The 19815-nt window shown below is 37.9% G+C and overlaps 1 pseudogene; it reads right to left on the minus strand.

Moving 5' to 3' along the window:
* Nucleotides 1-256: 256 nt before the first annotated feature.
* On the minus strand, nt 257-908 carry LOC115841229 (glutathione S-transferase Mu 1-like; annotated as a pseudogene).
* Nucleotides 909-19815: the final 18907 nt, after the last annotated feature.

The following is a 19815-nucleotide window of genomic DNA, read 5'->3' on the forward strand; positions in this document are numbered from 1 at the left end:
CTTATGCAGGAAGGATAAGATTGGTGGGGGGTGGAATTGCTAAAGAAAAGTAAGGTACAGTAAACCTTTACAGGGCCAAGATGAACAGGGATTAGCTGAGGGGAAGGGGTCTAATAAGGCCTGAGGGATGAGGGAGGGGAAAGAAAAGAAGGAGAAAAGAACAAGAGGGATGATTCTGGGGGTACAGGGAGGTCCAGCTTTTCTTCAGGGCCCCAGTGAAGCAGGGACAGCTCCTATCTTCTGATCTTACAGGACTCTACTTTTTTCTCAACACAGCAATCTTTATGTACACAGGGCCTGGGCAAAGGCAGCTGAAATTTATGTAGGCAGAAATCGTCTTCAGGCCTTCTAAGAGGGCAATGAACTCTTTCATGTTTGGAAATGCATCCAGGCACTAGGGCTCAAATATATGGTGCAGGTCAAGACTGTCATAAGCAAGAAAATCCAGAGAGGTGATCTTGTCTCCTGCAAACCATGGAATCTTCCCCAGAAAGTGAGAAGAGCTTCATCTTTTCACAGAGATCCTCCAAGTACTTAGGCTTCAGTTTCTCAAAGTCAGGGCTGTAGCAGACACTGACCAGCTAATTGGAGGTGTCTATAACCTAGTTCTCAAAAATGTCCACATGAATCTTCTCTTCTGTCTCCCCTCATAGGTTGTACTTGTAAGCAATGTAGCAAAAGATGACATTGCTCTGGGTGATCTCAAAAACATCATCAATTAAATAGGGCAGATTGGGAAAGTCCAGGCCTGGCTTCAATTTCTCATTCAGTCACTGGCTTCTGTCATGGTCAGGAGCATCCCCTGCCATGTACTTCTTTCCCTCATAGTTTAAGTCTTTGTATTCCAGAAGCAGGCAGATGGTATGAGCCAGCCTGTGAATGTTCCAGTAACCCGAGTTCATGGCCATGGTTTAGCTTTCTGCAGGGGATGACCTCAGTGAAGCTAGGCTGAAACTTCATCCTTGCAATTTTTCTTTAAGTTAGAAATTATATCAAAATAAAAAGTTATAGGGAAGAAGGAAGGAAGAAAGGAAGGAAGGAAGGAAAGAAGGAACCAGAGGACAGTGAGCCACTCTAGCAAATTAATAAAACCCAAGGAGGGGGTCGTGGGAACCTCTGATTTATAGTCAGTTTGTCAGAAGTACAGGTGACAACCTGGGCTTGCAATTGGTATCTGAAGTGTGTTGCGGGAGGACAGTCTTGTGGGGCTGAACCCTTAACCTATGGAATCTGATGCTATCTCCGGGTAGATAAGTGTCAGAACTGAGTTGAATCATAGGACCCCCAGCTGGTGTCTGGAGAATTGTTTGGTGCTATGGGGAAACCCCACACACTCACACATTGGAAATCTGGAGAATCAGATCCCATTGAGTGATATACCATACTTATGAATAAGATATTCTCTAGATATATTGTATAACACAAGGAATATAGCCAGTATATTATAATAACTATAAATGGAGTATAACTTTTAAAAATTGTGAATCACTGTATTGTACACCTGTAACATATAATATTGTACATCTACCATAACTCAATTTTTAAAAAAGAATTGAAAACAGGGACTCAAAAAAATAATAAACAAAAAATAAATAAAGATATTCTCTCTTATCCTAACACATTGAGTGATCCAGGAAACTCCTTAGAAGTCAGTATAAAATTGGAAAAGTAGTCTCAGTTTGATTACACTTCAAGAGGCCTAGAAGAGAAAATGTAAGATTTCTGTGAAGGGACTCATTCTCAAAATGGGTCACAAAGGATTTCCATGCATAAATATTTTCTCCCCTTCCACAAAGCATGAGCTCATAATAAAAAATTACAACCAATACAAGAAAACAGGCCACCATGAATAAGAATCAGCATAAAGGGCTTCCCTGGTGGCACAGTGGTTGAGAGTCCGCCTGCCCATGCAGGGGACACGGGTTCGTGCCCTGGTCCGGGAGGATCCCACATGCCACGGAGCGGCTGGGCCCGTGGGACATGGCCGCTGAGCCTGCGCGTCCGGAGCCTGTGCTCCGCAATGGGAGAGGCCACAACAGTGAAAGGCCTGTGTACCGCAAAAAAAAAAAAAAAAAAAAAAAAGAATCAGCATAAAAAAAAACATGAAGAGTACTATTCTTTTGAACTTCATATAATGGAATTATACATATACTTCCTAAGCACATTAAATTGGCTAAAAAAAATAAGAAATTAAAAATCATGGAGGGAAATACTGTTACCAACTAAACAAACAGAAAGATTTGAAAACCAGCAAAATGAAAATTTCAGAAATAAAAAAATATAGTTTTTGAAATTACCAACTCAATGGATATGTTAAACAACACACTATACATAGCTGAAGACAGTAGTGCTGAACTAGAAAAATAGTATGAAAAAAATTACGTAAATGGAGTACAACTGAAAAGGAAATAAAAGATGTAAAAGCACAATTAAGAGACTTAGAGAATAGAATAAGAATGTTCACCATATCTCTAATAGAAGTTCCAAAAGAAGAGAACACAGAGCATGAAAGATAATATTTGAAAAGATAATGACATTGAGAATCATACTAAATATCAAGCTGGATAAGTAAAAATAAATCCCCAAAACACACTCAGACATGTCATAGTGAAACTGCAGTATTCCAAAGACCAAGAGAATATCTTAAAAGCTATCTGGGAAAAAAACTGGCAGATTAAATGTAGACTGACTTCATACTCCTTATCCAAAAGATAAGGAGGACAATGGGGATCTGAGAGAAAATAGCAATCTTTTAAGATCAGTTGAAAGAAAGAGATTTGTAGACAACACTGAACTTACTACCAACATATCATCAACGAAGAAATTTATACTTCACAGTCACCAAAATCCTAGATGATTTTTTCTGCTTCTCAACCTGGAACTCAGCAAGTCCAGTACTACTGCTTTGCTTTCTGTTCCATTTTCTTGTTTTTAGAGCTGGCTGTATCTTTTTTGGTTTTCTATTTTTACATTTTATCTCTCTCTGCTATATGTTTGGACCAGAAGGGTATATAAAACATGAAATCACTGTGTCATCCTAACTGGAAATCTCCCTATTTCTTTACCTTCATTTCAATGTCCATATAACCTCCAGAATAATCTAGCTCAGTGCTTCTTAAATCACCTATGGTGAAAGATTAGTGTGATAATTTTTTCCAATAGATGACAGACCCATACTTTGTCAAAGTCAACTGATCACTCATTTGAATGTGGCAGCAATGTCAAATTGCAATAAAACTTTAAAAATACTTAATGTCAATTTCTGTACTTACTGCAGACAAGTAACAAACTTGGACTAACATTGATACGTGGACCACACTTTGAGTAGCACTGATCTAGTTAAAATTTAAATCTGCTATTTCCTCTACATCAGGAAACTTCTAGCTCCAGAAACTTATAGCCACTGCCATAATCAAAAAGCTGCTGTTAAAAAAAAAAAAAAAAAAAGCTGCTGTAATCAGGATACCATTATTACCAGCGCTACTGCAGAACCACACCATACCTGCTATGATCCACAACAGGTAAACTGAAACCCCACACCCTGCCCCTCAATACCCATGAAGTTAGTTACTTGACATTGGGAGCTCTGTTAATGCTGCTTCAAAAAAACTCTGCCTTCCATCTTACATGAGTTATATACATGCAGAATCCAGTTGCAAGGGAGTCTGTGGAACATAGATTTCAATAATCCAGTCTCTACAGCACAGGACAGGACATGAGATCAGTGTTTTTCATACTGTAGGTCATAATCCATTAATTGATTATAAAATTCATCCATTTTAAGGGTCATGATTCATATTTTTTTTAATGAAATGGAATGAGATGGTAAAGACTAGAAAACATCATGGTGCACATTCAGGACTACTATTGTTTCATGGAAATTTGGTTTCAGTTGTATAAATAGAGAGAATGTAATATAGATGTGTACTGGGATACCATTTAAATTGCATTTATTCGGCTTCCCTGGTGGCGCAATGGTTAAGAATCTGCCTGCCGATGCAGGGGATATGGGTTCAATCCCTGGTCTGGGAAGATCCCACATGCCGCGGAGCAGCTAAGCCCGTGAGCCACAACTACTGAAGCCCACGCTCCTAGAGCCTGTGCTCCGCAACAAGAGAAGCCACTGCAATGAGAAGTCTGCGCACCGCAATGAAGAGTAGCCCCAGCTCGCTGCAACTAGAGAAAACCTGTGCACAGCAATGAAGACCCAACGCAGCCAAAATAAATAAATAAATAAAAATAAATAAGAATAAATTAAATGCATTTATTACTGTAGGTTGCAATCCAAAAAATTTTAAATGCATTATAGTAGCACAAAGCTTCTCAAACTTTAGCCTGCATCAGAATCCATATATATACATGTATATATATGTATATATATGTATCTGGAGCAAGGGGGGGAAGAGAGAGAGAGAGAGAGAGAGAGAGAGAGAGAATATTATCTCACTATTTGGTTAGACCTTCAAATAAAGTAGTGAATATTTTGATATTATTTTAGATGTATTATAGATTAATAAAAGTAATTCATACTTCCAATCTGGTCAGGATTTGATTAATTGCCCAATACAATTTCACTTCTTTTGGGAAAATAAAGTGATACTACTCTTTACTTAGGATGAAGAAAAACATACTGGTAACTTGATGCTAGCAAGACATTACAAACTCACAAAAAGCCAAATGTAGTATTTTTACCATAAGTCTGGGTACTAGGAAGCACACAGACTGATCACAAAATAAGGCTAACAAACCTCTTCCCAGAACCAGAGCTTGGAGAATACTGCACACTGTGTCCATCTTGGAGAGTCATCATGCATACTGGCATCATAAAGGCTCCAAGAGGTCATGTAGCAAAGAAACATGTCCAGTTCTGCTTAATGCAGCATTTCCTATCCTTGTAAGTCTATGAGAACCTTCATATTATTTATATTTATTCATAATATCAGTTAACATTCTGTGCAAAGAGTGCAAGTTACAGTACACATTGGATTATGCAAGTTTAGAAAAATGGTCTCCAAACTTATTTTTTTTAATTTTTTTTATTTTTAACATCTTTATTGGGGTACAATTGCTTTACAATGGTGTGTTAGTTTCTGCTTTATAACAAAGTGAATCAGTTATACATATGTTCCCATATCTCTTCCCGCTTGCGTCTCCCTCCCTCCCACCTTCCCTATCCCACCCCTCCAGGCCGTCACAAAGCACCGAGCTGATCTCCCTGTGCTATGCGGCTGCTTCCCACTAGCTATCTACCTTATGTTTGGTAGTGTATATATGTCCATGCCTCTCTCTCACTTTGTCACAGCTCACCCTTCCCCCTCCCCATATCCTCTAGTCCATTTTCAAGTAGGTCTGTGTCTTTATTCCTATCTTACCCCTAGGTTCTTCATGACATTTTTTTTCTTAAATTCCATATATATGTATTAGCATATGGTATTTGTCTTTCTCTTTCTGACTTACTTCACTTTGTATGACAGACTCTAGGCCTATACACCTCATTACAAATAGCTCAATTTCGTTTCTTTTTATGGCTGAGTAATATTCCATTGTATATATGTGCCACATCTTCTTTATCCATTCATCCGATGATGGGCACTTAGGTTGTTTCCATCTTCGGGTTATTGTAAATAGAGCTGCAATGAATATTTTGGTACATGACTCTTTTTGAATTTTGGTTTTCTCAGGGTATATGCCCAGTAGTGGGATTGCTGGGTCATATGGTAATTCTATTTGTACTTTTTTAAGGAACCCCCATACTGTTCTCCATAGTGGCTGTACCAATTCACATTCCCACCAGCAGTGCAAGAGTGTTCCCTTTTCTCCACACCCTCTCCAGCATTTATTGTTTGTAGATTTTTTGATGATGGCCATTCTGACTGGTGTGAGATGATATCTCATTGTAGTTTTGATTTGCATTTCTCTAATGATTAATGATGTTGAGCATTCTTTCATGTGTTTGTTGGCAGTCTATATATCTTCTTTGTAGAAATGTCTATTTAGGTCTTCTGGCCATTTTTGGATTGGGTTGTTTGTTTTTTTTGTTATTGAGCTGCATGAGCTGCTTGTAAATTTTGGAGATTAATCCTTTGCCAGTTGCTTCATTTGCAAATACTTTCTCCCATTCTGAGGGTTGTCTTTTGCTCCTGTTTATGGTTCCCTTTGCTGTGCAAAAGCTTTGAAGTTTCATTAGGTCCCATCTGTTTATTTTCGTTTTTATTTCCATTTCTCTAGGAGGTGGGTCAAAAAGGATCTTGCTGTGATTTATGTCATAGAGGGTTCTGCCTATGTTTTCCTCTAAGAGTTTGGTAGTTTCTGGCCATACATTTAGGTCTCTCATCCATTTTGAGCTTTTTTTTGTGTATGGTGTTAGGGAGTGATCTAATCTCATACTTTTACATGTACCTGTCCAGTTTTCCCAGCACCATTTATTGAAGAGGCTGTCCTTTCTCCACTGTACATTCCTGCCTCCTTTATCAAAGATAAGGTGACCACATGTGCGTGGGTTTATCTCTGGGCTTTCTATCCTGTTCCATTGATCTATATTTCTGTTTTTGTGCCAGTACAATACTGACTTGATTACTGTAGCTTTGTAGTATAGTTTGAAACCAGGGAGCCTGATTCCTCCAGCTCCGTTTTTCGTTCTCAAGATTGCTTTGGATATTCGGGGTCTTTTGTGTTTCCATACAAACTGTGAAATTTTTTGTTCTAGTTCTGTGAAAAATGCCAGTGGTAATTTGATAGGGATTGCATTGAATCTGTAGATTGCTTTGGATAGTAGAGTCACTTTCACAATGTTGATTCTTCTAATCCAAGAACATGGTTTATCTCTCCATCTATTAGTATCATCTTTAATTTCTTTCATCAGTGTCTTATAATTTTCTGCATACAGGTCTTCTGTCTACTTAGGTAGGTTTATTTCTAGATATTTTATTCTTTTTGTTGCAATGGTAAATGGGAGTGTTTTCTTGATTTCACTTTCAGATTTTTCATCATTAGTGTATAGAAATGCCAGAGATTTCTGTGAATTAATTTTGTATCCTGCAACTTTACCAAATTCATTGATTAGCTCTAGTAGTTTTCTGGTAGCATCTTTAGGATTCTCTATGTATAGTATCATGTCATCTGCAAACAGTGACAGCTTTACTTCTTCTTTTCCAATTTGTATTCCTTTTATTTCTTTTTCTTCTCTGATTGCTGTGCCTAAAACTTCCAAAACTATGTTGAATAAGAGTGGTGAGAGTGGGCAACCTTGTCTTGTTCCTGATCTTAGTGGAAATGGTTTCAGTTTTTCACCATTGAGGATGATGTTGGCTGTGGGTTTGTCACATATGGCCTTTATTATGTTGAGGAAAGTTTCCTCTATGCCTACTTTCTGCAGGGTTTTTATCATAAATGGGTGTTGAATTTTGTTTAAAGCTTTCTCTGCATCTATTTAGATTATCATATGGTTTTTCTCCTTCAATTTGTTAATATGGTGTATCACATTGAGTGATTTGCGTATATTGAAGAATCCTTGCATTCCTGGAACAAACCCCACTTGATCATGGTGTATGATCCTTTTAATGTGCTGTTGGATTCCGTTTGCTAGTATTTTGTTGAGGATTTTTGCATCTATGTTCATCAGTGATATTGGCCTGTAGTTTTCTTTCTTTGTGACATCCTTGTCTGGTTTTGGTATCAAGGTGATGGTGGCCTCGTAGAATGAATTTGGGAGTGTTCCTCCCTCTGCTATATTTTGGAAGAGCTTGAGAAGGATAGGTGTTAGCTCTTCTCTAAATGTTTGTTAGAATTCGCCTGTGAAGCCATCTGGTCCTGGGCTTTTGTTTCTTGGAAGATTTTTAATCACAGTTTCAATTTCAGAGCTTGTGATTGGTCTGTTCATATTTTCTATTTCTTTCTGATTCAGTCTTGGCAGGTTGTGCCTTTCTAAGAATTTGTCCATTTCTTCCAGGTTGTCCATTTTATTGGCATAGAGTTGCTTGTAGTAATCTCTCATGATCTTTTGTATTTCTGCAGTGTCAGTTGTTACTTCTACTTTTTCATTTCTAATTCTATTGATTTGAGTCTTCTCCCTTTTTTTCTTGATGAGTCTGGCTAGTGGTTTATCTATTTTGTTTATCTTCTCAAAGAACCAGCTTTTAGTTTTATTGGTCTTTGCTATCATTTCCTTCATTTCTTTTTCATTTATTTCTGATTTCATTTTTATGATTTCTTTCCTTCTGCTAACTTCGGGGTTTTTTGTTCTTCTTTCTCTATTTGCTTTAGGTGCAAGATTAGGTTGTTTATTCGAGATGTTTCCTGTTTCTTAAGGTGGACTTGTATTGCTATGGACTTCCCTCTTAGAACTGCTTTTGCTGCATCCCTTAGATTTTGGGTCGTTGTGTCTCCATTGTCATTTGTTTCTAGGTATTTTTTTATTTCCTCTTTGATTTCTTCAGTGATCACTTCGTTATCAAGTAGTGTATTGTTTAGCCTCCATGTGTTTGTATTTTTTACATATTTTTTCTTGTAATTGATATCTAGTATCATAGTGTTGTGGTCGGAAAAGATACTTGATACAATTTCAATTTTCTTAAATTTACCAAGGCTTGATTTGTGACCCAAGATATGATCTATCCTGGAGAATGTTCCATGAGCACTTGAGAAAAATATGTATTCTGTTGTTTTTGGATGGAGTGTCCTATAAATATCAATTAAGTCCATCTTGTTTAATGTATCATTTAAACCTTGTGTTTCCTTATTTATTTTCATTTTGGATGATCTGTCCATTGGTGAAAGTGTGGTGTTAAAGTCCCCTACTATGAATGTGTTACTGTCAATTTCCCCTTTTATGGCTGTTAATATTTGCCTTATGTATTGAGGTGCTCCTATGTTAGGTGCATAAATATTTACAATTGTTATACCTTCTTCTTAGATTGATCCCTTGATCATTATGTAGTGTCCTTCTTTGTCTCTTCTAATAGTGTCTATTTTAACGTCTATTCTGTGTGATATGAGAATTGTTACTCCAGATTTCTTTTGGTTTCCATTTGCATGGAATATCTTTTTCCATCCCCTTACTTTCAGTCTGTATGTGTCTCTAGGTCTGAAGTGGGTCTCTTGTAGACAGCATATATATGGATCTTGTTTTTGTATCCATTCAGCCAATCTGTGTCTTTTGGTGGGAACATTTAGTCCATTTACATTTAAGGTAATTATCAATATGTATGTTCCTATTACCATTTTCTTAATTGTTTTGGGTTTGTTTTTGTAGGTCTTTTCCTTCTCTTGTGTTTCTTGCCTAGAGAAGTTCCTTTAGCATTTGTTGTAAAGCTGGTTTGGTGGTGCTGAACTCTCTCAGCTTTTGCTTGTCTGTAAAGGTTTTAATTTCTCCATCAAATCTGAATGAGATCCTTTCTGGGTAGAGTAGTCTTGGTTGCAGGTTTTTCTCCTTCATCACTTTCAATATTTCCTGCCACTCCCTTCTGGCTTGCAGAGTTCAAACTTTTAAATAATACATCTGCAAGCACTATTATACTTATATACTACTTATATTTTACATACATTATACAACCACTGTGTACTTAAGTATTACATACACTGTATAGCATACATGAAACAGAAATTTAAGATGATACAATATAAAATATTATCAAAAATCTCTTTTTATTTACTCATGGTATAAAAATTCTATATTAATATCAGGCAAAGTAGATTTAAAAGCAAAGAAAATTACCAGAGATTAAAAAGTGACATTACATAATGTAAAAGGATCAACTCACTAAAAGACATAAGATTTCTAAATGTGTATGTATGCACTAAACAGAGCTTCAAAATACGTGAAGCAAAATCTGATAGAACAGAAAGGAGAAATGGATAAATTCACAATTACAGGTGAAAAAATTTCACTCTTCTCTTAGTACTTGACAGAACAAGTATATAGAAATTCAGCAAGGATATAAGAGAACTGAACAAACTTATCAATCACCTGGACCTAATGACATTCATTTATAGAAAAATCCACTTAACAACAGCAAAGTGCTCACTTTTTTCAAGTGCACATAGAATGTTCAATAATATAGACTATACCCTGGGTACTAAAACAAAACTTAACAAATTTAGAAGAATTAAAATCATGCAAAGTATGTTCTTTGACAATAATGGAATTAAACTAGAAATTAATTACAGAAAGACATCTTGAAAATCCCCAAACTCTTAGAAATTAACACACTCCAAAAAATCCATGGATCAAAAAGGATGTCCCAAGGGAGATTAGAAAATATTTTGAACTGAGCAAAAAATGAAAATACAACATAACAAAATTTGTGAGATGCAGCTAAAATGGTCCATACACCAATTAAAAGACAATTGGCACTGGAGGGGTGGGATAGGGAGGGTGGGAGGGAGGGAGACGCAAGAGGGAAGACATATGGGAACATATGTTTATGTATGACTGATTCACTTTGTTATAAAGCAGAAACTAACACACCATTGTAAAGCAATTATACCCCAATAAAGATGTTAAAAAAAAAAAAAAAGACAATTGGCAGATTGGATTAAAAAAACAAGATCTACCCATGTGTTGTCCACAATTATCTATAATTAGGGAGAAATGTATAGCATAAATGCTTGTATTATTAAAGAAGAGGGGTCTCAGATGAATAATCTAAACTGTAAAAAGAAGAGCAAAAATAAGTTCAACAGCTCTTTTTCACATTTTGCTTTAGGATAGCCAGTGAATTTGTGTGTGGTAGAAAAGATTTTCAAGGTCACTCATTTCATTTCAATATACAGTTTCAATATGTAGTTTCTACTTTGCGAGAAAATATAACCATCAAGTCCACTTAACCAGTCTCATGGGAACTTCAATACCCTGGAATAGAACCAACAAATGGTGAAGGGACCTCAGTCAACCTGTCTGCATTATGGGATCTCACTTTTCTCTCAGGAAACCACGGACACTGGGCATGACACACAATAGCCTTCTATGCAGAGAAACTGAGTGAGACCATCAGTGTCAGTATGAATATCAACTCTTGATAAAGCTTAATTTCTTTCCTATTTTTTTAAAGGAAAAATTCTAATATTTTCTTCCTATACCCCAGTGTAACATCTTACGTACCCCTACTCAAAAATGTGTAGGCTAGAGAATAAAGGCACAAAAAGACCCAGTTATGAAGCAGTTTTATCTCTGAGATGATTCTGTGGAATTCACCCACAACAGACAGAATATGTTGAGCATAAAGTGAAGCTATGTGAAAGGTAGCTATTTCTGAGGCTGAAATAATCCTTTGGAGAACACACTGCATTTTGTTAAGTTGTCAACCAATAGATTTCTGTGTCTCCTTGTATGTTGTGCTGTGACTATCTTCTAAATACCACATTCCACCGTCAGCTTGATACTTAAAACCACCTGGCCTCACTCCACCGCCATCCATTATGTTGCATTGTTTTACAAGAAATGTGACTTCTCTGGCAGTAGACATGTTGATTCCAAGGAAACTGTTTTTTTACATTTTACTGTATGGATTTTTAAAATATATTTATCCTAGACACAGAAGATGTAACCTTGAAACAACTGAACTTATTCAAACAGCTAATAGATTTATACATGCTGCTCCATTTTCTCAAGATGAATTCATTTTAAATATTTAAAAAAATAAAGTTTAAAATTCCATCTTTTTTGGCTCAGATGCTTGCAGGGGCGTTGGCTCATGATGCTTTCTCATTCGGGATCATCTTCTGTTGCTAAGAGACTTGCATAAGCTTAGGGATGACTTAAGATCATTGGTAGAAAATATACTCAGAAGCTAATCTACGAGTGGCCATTTTTATACAAAGAATCTTGATCAGATAGACTTTCAAAGAGAAGGTATCTTCCTTTTCTTTTGAGAACAGCGGGAGCTCAAGCCTGAAATTTAAGCATAATACATCACTACCATGGTCAATTTGATTCAGTATTCAGGGTGACATTGACACTCTTAGAGCCTGAATTTTCCTTCTACATCCCAAATATTTGCCCTAATACAGAATGAATAAGAAAGTTCAAATTCTTAACTATTGCACATATTTACACGTGCTGAGTATATTAGTTATCTATTGCTGCATAATAAATTACCACATATATTTGTAGCTTAAAACAACACACATTTATTATCTCACAGTTTCTGTAGATTAGGAATCTGAGCATAGCTTAGCTGGGTCCTCTGCCTCAGATGCCCTATGAGGTGGCAATCAAGATGTCAGAGAGGGCTAGAGTCTCATCTCAAAACTCAACTAGGGAAGGATCCACTTCCAAGCTCACTTCATGATTGTGGACAGAATTCAGCTCCTTTTGGCTTGTTGGACTGTGAATCCAAGTTCCTTGTTGGCTGTTAGCCAGAGGTCATCCTCAGTTCCTTGCTACATGGGCCTCCTATACAAGGCAGCTTGCTTCAACAAAGCAAGCAAAGGGAAGTGTCTGGATAGCAAGATGGAGTTTACAATCTCTTATAACCTAATCACAGAAGTGACATCTCCTCATAGTTGAGAAAGTTTACTGAAGCAAGTTACTCAAGGGAAGGGGATAACACAAAGCCATGGGTACAAAGAGGTAGAAATATTTAGGGGCTATCTTAGAAGCTACCTACCACACTGAGACACAAGATGCCTCTCCCTTTCATTATGACCACTTTTGGCCTTCTCATCTGTAGATAACACATGTAGGATATGCACATAATAATTTTAAAAAAACCTTTTCTGCTTACAAGTAATAATGTACCAGTGAATTCAGCCAGATTCAGGTCAAAAGAAGATTGACAGAAAAGGCTTTAGACCAAGTGTTTTAATTTTGCAACTCCTGATATCAATACATGTTTTTCTTTCGTGATTTATAATGTCTACCACTAGTAGATTCAGAATATATTTTTCTTCAATTTTAAAGTAACAAACTAAAAATGGACTATAACATTTTTCAAACAATTAGTGCCAAATGATAGTCACAGGTAAAGAAGGTCTCTCTAGCCTCCATTAGCAAACTTCAAGACTAAATGTATTAGGATCACTGGCTCGTTTGGGGTTTCTCCAATAAGGAGACTTTACTCACGTATCTAAGTGTAGGCATTTTTAGCAAGGAGGCAATGTCAGGAAACACCAGTAGGGAAGTGGGGAAATGAAAATGGAAGCGAAGGCAGCCAATAAAGAATGTGTTTTTAAGCTAGTTACCATTGTGGCAACTGGAAGTCAGTTTCAGTGGGGAACCATGGGAAACAATAAAGAATACACCTCAGAGCTATTCCAACTAAGGATGAGAAAGCTGGGGCATTTTCAGTAAGTCCCCTACATACGAACCTTCAAGTTGCAAACTTTCAAAGATACAAACGTGCATCCTCGTGTCCAATCATGTAAGTTAGTTCATGTGTCTGACATACATTGTCACGTGGGTGCATCCCCTAAAAGTGGTTGTGCTTTTTTGTACTTTACTGTCCAGAACTGTTGCTGTGCAACACGAGGAGCTTACTAATGAAGACCTAATGGAATTGGAAGCCTAGAGAAAGGATGAAGAGAGACAAGAGGAAGAAGAAGTAACTGAAGAACTGAAGAGATTCACGATGCAGGAAATGGCAAGGGGATTTTTTTTTATTTGAGGAGGCACTGTTAGTTTTTGAGCCACAGGACCCGAGCGTAGAATGGTACACGAAAGTTGCAGCAGCCATTCAGAATGCAATTCAGTGCTACCGTGTCACCTATGACAAGAAAAGAGGCTAGATAGAACTGAATCCAGCTAGGAACCAGAACCTGTGACATCAACGTCAGGCGTGAGTGAAATTGCAGCTTACCCTCCGTCCCCTATTGCTGACGATCCTTCAGCTCTCCCATCTCCCACCTCCTCTCCCTCCTCCAGTCAGTAACTCTTCTTGCCTGTTCACTCGATGCCAGCCCCTGGATGCCAGCTGTTGTACTGTACTACTGTACTTTTCAAGGTGCTGTACTGTAAGATTAAAAAGGTTTTCTTTATTTTTTGTGTTTGTTCATTCGTTATGTATTATTTGTGTGAAAAGTATAATAAACCTATTACAGTATAGTACTATATAGCCAATTGTGTTAGTTGGGTACCTAGGCTAACTTTGTCCGACTAATGAACAAATTGGACTTATGAACGTGCTCTCAGAACGGAACTCGTTCATATGTAGGGGACTTACTGTATTCACTAACTTTCCATTGTCATTGGTTGAAGCCTGCTTCCGGAAGCATTAACTCTCTGGCAATTTATGCTTACTATGTGTGAGAGCTGAGCATGTTCCCCTAACCAAAGGGGTAAAAAAGCCCTCTGGCAGAATCACAGGTGTTCACAGTGAGCAGCCTTCCACATGTAGAGGTGAGTGTGGAAGAAATACAGATGGTGCACCCATAACATTGCTACAATCGCGGTAACTAAAGAGCTGCTGAGAGACCACCCAGGCCTTTCCCTGCTTTCATTAAAGGTTGTACCTAAAAACACCCCTAAGGAGACAAGCAGTTCTTATTTCATCTCAGGTTACATCACACATTCCTGACTATGGGAAGCAAGTGGTGAGATAAAAGGAAGATTTGAAATGTACAGGAAGCACTGAAACTCTCCCAAAAGAGTCTGTGTGCCCCCCCCCCCAAAGAAAACAATGGTTCTAATTAGCAACCACTCTAATGCTTTATTGATTCTTGGATTGGGCAGCCTCCTGGAAGATCACTGATCATCTGACAGCCTACAAAGTACCCTTGGAAGTAGTGATAGGCCACAGAAGCCTCAAGGTACCATGGGAGGTTGAGACAGATCACATCAGTTCCTAAGTAACCTAAGAGGTAGTAATGGGCCACTTTAGCACCCCAACAAATCCTAGGAGGTAGTGGTGGGCCACATCAGCCCCAAAGTACCCCGAGGTTTGGGGATGGCTCACATAAGATCCAAGATAAAAGGATATCTGATTTTCTAACTTTAAGACCCCTTTCACAGACAGAACACACTGAAAAATGTAATCAGCAGCAGGCACACTCTGTGTCATGCATTTTTTCCCCAGCCATTTAAATGGAAACTGACCTCAAGTTATAACTGAACTAAGATTCCTAAACAAAACTGAGCTTTCTCCAAATTTAAATTGAATCACATTTGAAGTCACTGGTAAAATGATTAATAGCTCCCCAAAGGCAGAGTCTTATTTTAGTTTCCCTTTGTACCTCTAGTCCAGTCTTTGGGATAATAAATAGGTATCAAATAAATAGAAAAATGCCTTAGTTTAATTTTCCTTTAGGGCAGAAACTATCAGTAAGCACCTCTTTGGAATCAAAGCAGTGCGCTGTCTATTTTCAAATACATATGGAAACAAAGAGTTAAATAAAGTGAAACAGATTTGCTTACTGCGGGAATTCTCAGAGCCTTTAATATGCCAAGCTGAATTGTAAGTCACCAGGTTAGGGAGAGGGCATATGCAGCATTCCCTGAACCTATTTAACCTCTAAACTCTTTTTCTCTTCCATAAAGCATTTCAAACTCCCAAAGAATTTTGAGACACTCTAACTCTTAAAGGTGGCTTAATGATTGAAAATCATAAATATAGGAAAACTGAATTGTTATTGGGGGGAGGATTTCAGGGGAAGGGTGTGGCTGAGATAAGAGAAGAGTGATGGGAGCATAATGACTTAGGGTCCCACATTAATTGATTGTGGCCACTGATAAAAATTAAATGTCATAACACAAGACAAAGAGTACCATAAGGGTCCTAAGGTAGTTTCCGCAATGATGACACATCCTTGCTGGCAATTAGATCTTCTTCAACTTTGAACCCCATAACCAGTACTACCTTTAGACCTGGGCAACCAGGGCTCCTTATCTGGGCCCCTCACCTACGGGAAGGCCCACAGGTTAGACTTTAATGTTTAGAAGACCCTGCTCTAGATTTCCTCCAGCTGAGTCCTCCACATGAGGCAAGTAAAGCATAGAGTCAAGAGGATGTATCCACTCAAAGCCCACAGCCCCTCTTCTAGGTCAAGCTCTGGATCTCAGGACCCTGAAATTCCCTGCTCAGAGGGACTCAGGCCATTTCCAGGACCCATGCAAGCCTGTCCCTGGGTCCATCCTCCTGAAAGTAGACTGTGCTAAGGGGTGGCTGGTGATTGGGGTGCAGGAGTAGATGGAGCTTAGTCACTTGGGCTAGAATAATGGTTCAGGACAAAGCCAGGGGTGGAAAGAAAAGAGGCAGGCACTGCACTGCTAGGGTCTTCACTGATACTCTTGCCTCAAGCCCTGCAAATGTTAGGGGCATGCCTACACTTGTGAGTGCAGTTTTCCCGTACATGAGCCCATATGGGGAGACAATGACAATGCTGCAAAAATTGATATTTATTCCAGTAAAATTACTTGTGACTTCCTCATCATTTGCAGTTATAAATTATCAGATAACAGTGGCATTTCCAAGAGTTATCTCTAACATCTTACTGTACTTCCTGTCCTCACATTTTGCAAGCATGTATAATAGATACACTCTGATATGTGGCCATTTCAATTATATGTGTCACAACCAAGAAGACATTTTAAAAGGCCTCTGAAGAAACAATATGTGTCACAAAAGTGCACTTGCATCAATTCACAAGGAATCATTGAAGAATCAAACAGACTGCCTCAGCCAATAGACCCTATTGTGATGACAGGAAATGTCATGGCTCTGCCCAGTGGGTGACCTTCTAGCCCATATTCAATCTGAAGACTGAAAACTGGGGGTGTCAAGAGCATAAAAACCTCTGATGGGTCTGCAACATTGGGAACTGAGAAACAGTAGGCAGAGATTCTTCAGGGAGGAAGACAGCCACTGAGCCAGGCAAACAGAGGAGCCATTCCTAAATAACAAGTGACTCAGACTAGCAGAGAACATTAGAAGAAATATTTTCCATATTTTCTTAATTTTATTTTACCTTTTTGTTTTATTTTATTTTATTGTGTTAAGAACACTTAACATGAGACCTACCCTTTTAACAATTTTTAAAGTATATAATACATTGTTAACTATAGGTACAATGTACAGCAAATCTTTAGAATGTATTCTTCTTGCTTGATTGAAATTTTATGCCCACTGATTAGTAACTCGCATTTCTTCCTCCCCCCAGCCCCTGACAACCACCATCCCACTCTTTGATTCTATGGATTTGAGTATTTTATATATTCATATAAGTGGCATCATGTAGAAGTTGTCTTTCTATGACTGGTTTATTTCACTTAGCATAATGTCCTCAAGGTTGTCTCATATTGCAGAATTTCCTTCCTTTTTAAGGCTGAATAGTATTCCATTGTATGTATATACCACATTTTCTTTATCCACTTAACTGTCAATGAGCATTTAGGTTGTTTCCACCTCTTGACTATTGTGAATAGTGCTGCAATGAACATAGGAGTGCTAATATCTCTGAAATCTTGATTTCAATTCTTTTGGGTAAATACCCAGAAGTGGGGTAGCTGGATCATATGGAAGTTTTATTTTTAATTTTTAGAGGAACCTCCACACTATTACCTATAGCAGCTACACCATTTTGCATCCCCACTAACAGTGCGCAAATGTTTCAATTTATTCACATCCTTGCCAACTCTTGTTATCTGCTGTTTTTTTGATAGTAGCCATCTTGACAGGTATGAGGTGATGATATCTCTTCGCGGTTGTGATTTATACTTCCTTGATGATTAGTGACGTTGAGTATCTTTTCATATATCTGTTGGCCATTTGTATGTTTTCTTCAGATAAATGTCTATTCAAATCCTTAGCCCATTTTTTAATCAGGCTATTAGTTTTTGTTTTGTTTTCTTTTGTTTTGTTTTACTATGGAATTGAAGAAGTTCCTTATATATTTTGGAGATTAACCCCTTATCAGATAGATGGTTTGCAAATATTTTCTCCCATTCCAAATATTGCCTTTTCACTCTGCTAATTTTTTCCTTTGCTGTGTAGAAGCTGTTTAGTTTGATATAGTCTCACTTGTCTATTTTTCCTTTTGTGGCCCATAAAGAAATATCTTAAGATAAGTAAAGCTGATGCTGCTTCATGAACCACCCTGTGAGAAGCACTGTGTTAAAAATTCCAGATCCCTCAAATCCTACCTCAGATACAGGGGAGCAGAGTCACAGGGAAGAAGCCCAGGACCTGATTTTTTAGCAAACATCCCTGGTGATTGTTCTGGTCTAAATACACTACACCTTTTATGTGTACTAAAATTCATGCTCTTTTCTCTGTTGAGGAGCTCCTCAGACACTGAAGGGAGCAGTATTCTCAAAATCCTGATTATCTGGTTCCCCAACACAGAGAAGATTAGAAGCTATCTACTGTGTGGTGTAGAAGCAGGTTTATTTGTTCATTTGATTTTGTTTTTAAGCTATAATGTGAGATTTTGTTTTGTTTGCAGAAAATGATTTGCTATCAAATGAAGGACTTTAATATAAATATTTTATTTATTAAAGTTACAAACTCCAAGCCTAGCTTTTCCTCAAGCTTTTGAGTTCAACCTACAAATCTTATTATTCTATTTATAATCTAGTAAAGTTTAATGATCTCTTATACAAATGCCTTTGACTGATAATTGGTCCCATTTAACTAAGATCTTTATAAATTGAATAATTCAGTTTACTTTTTAAGCCCCTTAAATATTTGACTAACAAATAAAACATTCACAGCATTTAATTAATTCCAATAAACATAATTAAACTTAAAAGTATAGTGAATCTTAAAGTTCTCTTAAATGTCCAAACATGTCAGTATAATGTCCTTAAAACTAGGGACAGGGCTTCCCTGGTGGCACAGTGGTTGAGAGTCCACCTGCCGATGCTGGGGACACGGGTTCGTGCCCCGGTCCGGGAAGATCCCACATGCCGCGGAGCGGCTGGGCCCGTGAGCCATGGCCGCTGACCCTGCGCGTCCGGCGCCTGTGCTCCACAACAGGAGAGGCCACAACAGTGAGAGGCCTGCGTACCGCAAAAACAACAACAACAACAACAAAAAAAACTAGGGACAAAGCCTTAAGAAATTATTACGGATGTCTTTTTAAAATCTGTAAGAGTTATGTTGAGAAAGATGGAAAATGCAAGATTCAGTCAAGTTCAAAGTATTTAAAACTAAACATAAAGACTTTTAAGTATCTTGAGGTATTAAAATTAAAAATCCCATTCTGTGAAGGAGCAGCCTGAGGTTACAGGATTCTGTGAGTGGATGGAAGAATTTGGCAATATTTAGGCACAAACCAGGAACATGGGCTATGAGACTGTGATGATTAATTTTATGTGTCAACTTGACTGGATCATGGGGTGCCCAAATATTTAGCTAAACATTATTTCTGGGTATTTTTATGAGGGTGTTTCTGGATGAGATTAGCATTTGAATCAGTGAAGCAGATTTTCTTCCCAATGTGGGTGGGCATTATCCAATCGTTTAAGGACCTGAATAAAAGAAAAGACAAAAGCAGGGAAAATTCACCCCTTCTCTGCCTGATTGCTGCTGACCTGGGACATTGGATTTCTCCTACATTCAGACTGAGACTTACACCATTGATTCCCCTAATTCTCAGACCTTCAGATTCAGACTGAACTATACCACCACATTTCCTGGGTCTTCAGCTTGCAAATGGCAGATTGTGGGATTTCTCAGCTTCCATAACTGCATGAGCCAATTCCTCATTATCTATCTATCTATCTATCTATCTATCTATCTATCTATCCATCTATCTCCTGTCAGTTCTATTTCTCTGGAGAATCCTGACGAATACAAAGATCATCCCTTTTTAATCTCTAGTCTGTGTATAGTACAAGACACTATGAGTATAAAAAGGGACCTCAGGCTGGCAGTTGGGATTAGG

This window comes from Globicephala melas, chromosome X (assembly GCF_963455315.2).
Source record: "Globicephala melas chromosome X, mGloMel1.2, whole genome shotgun sequence".
Lineage (NCBI taxonomy): Eukaryota > Metazoa > Chordata > Mammalia > Artiodactyla > Delphinidae > Globicephala > Globicephala melas.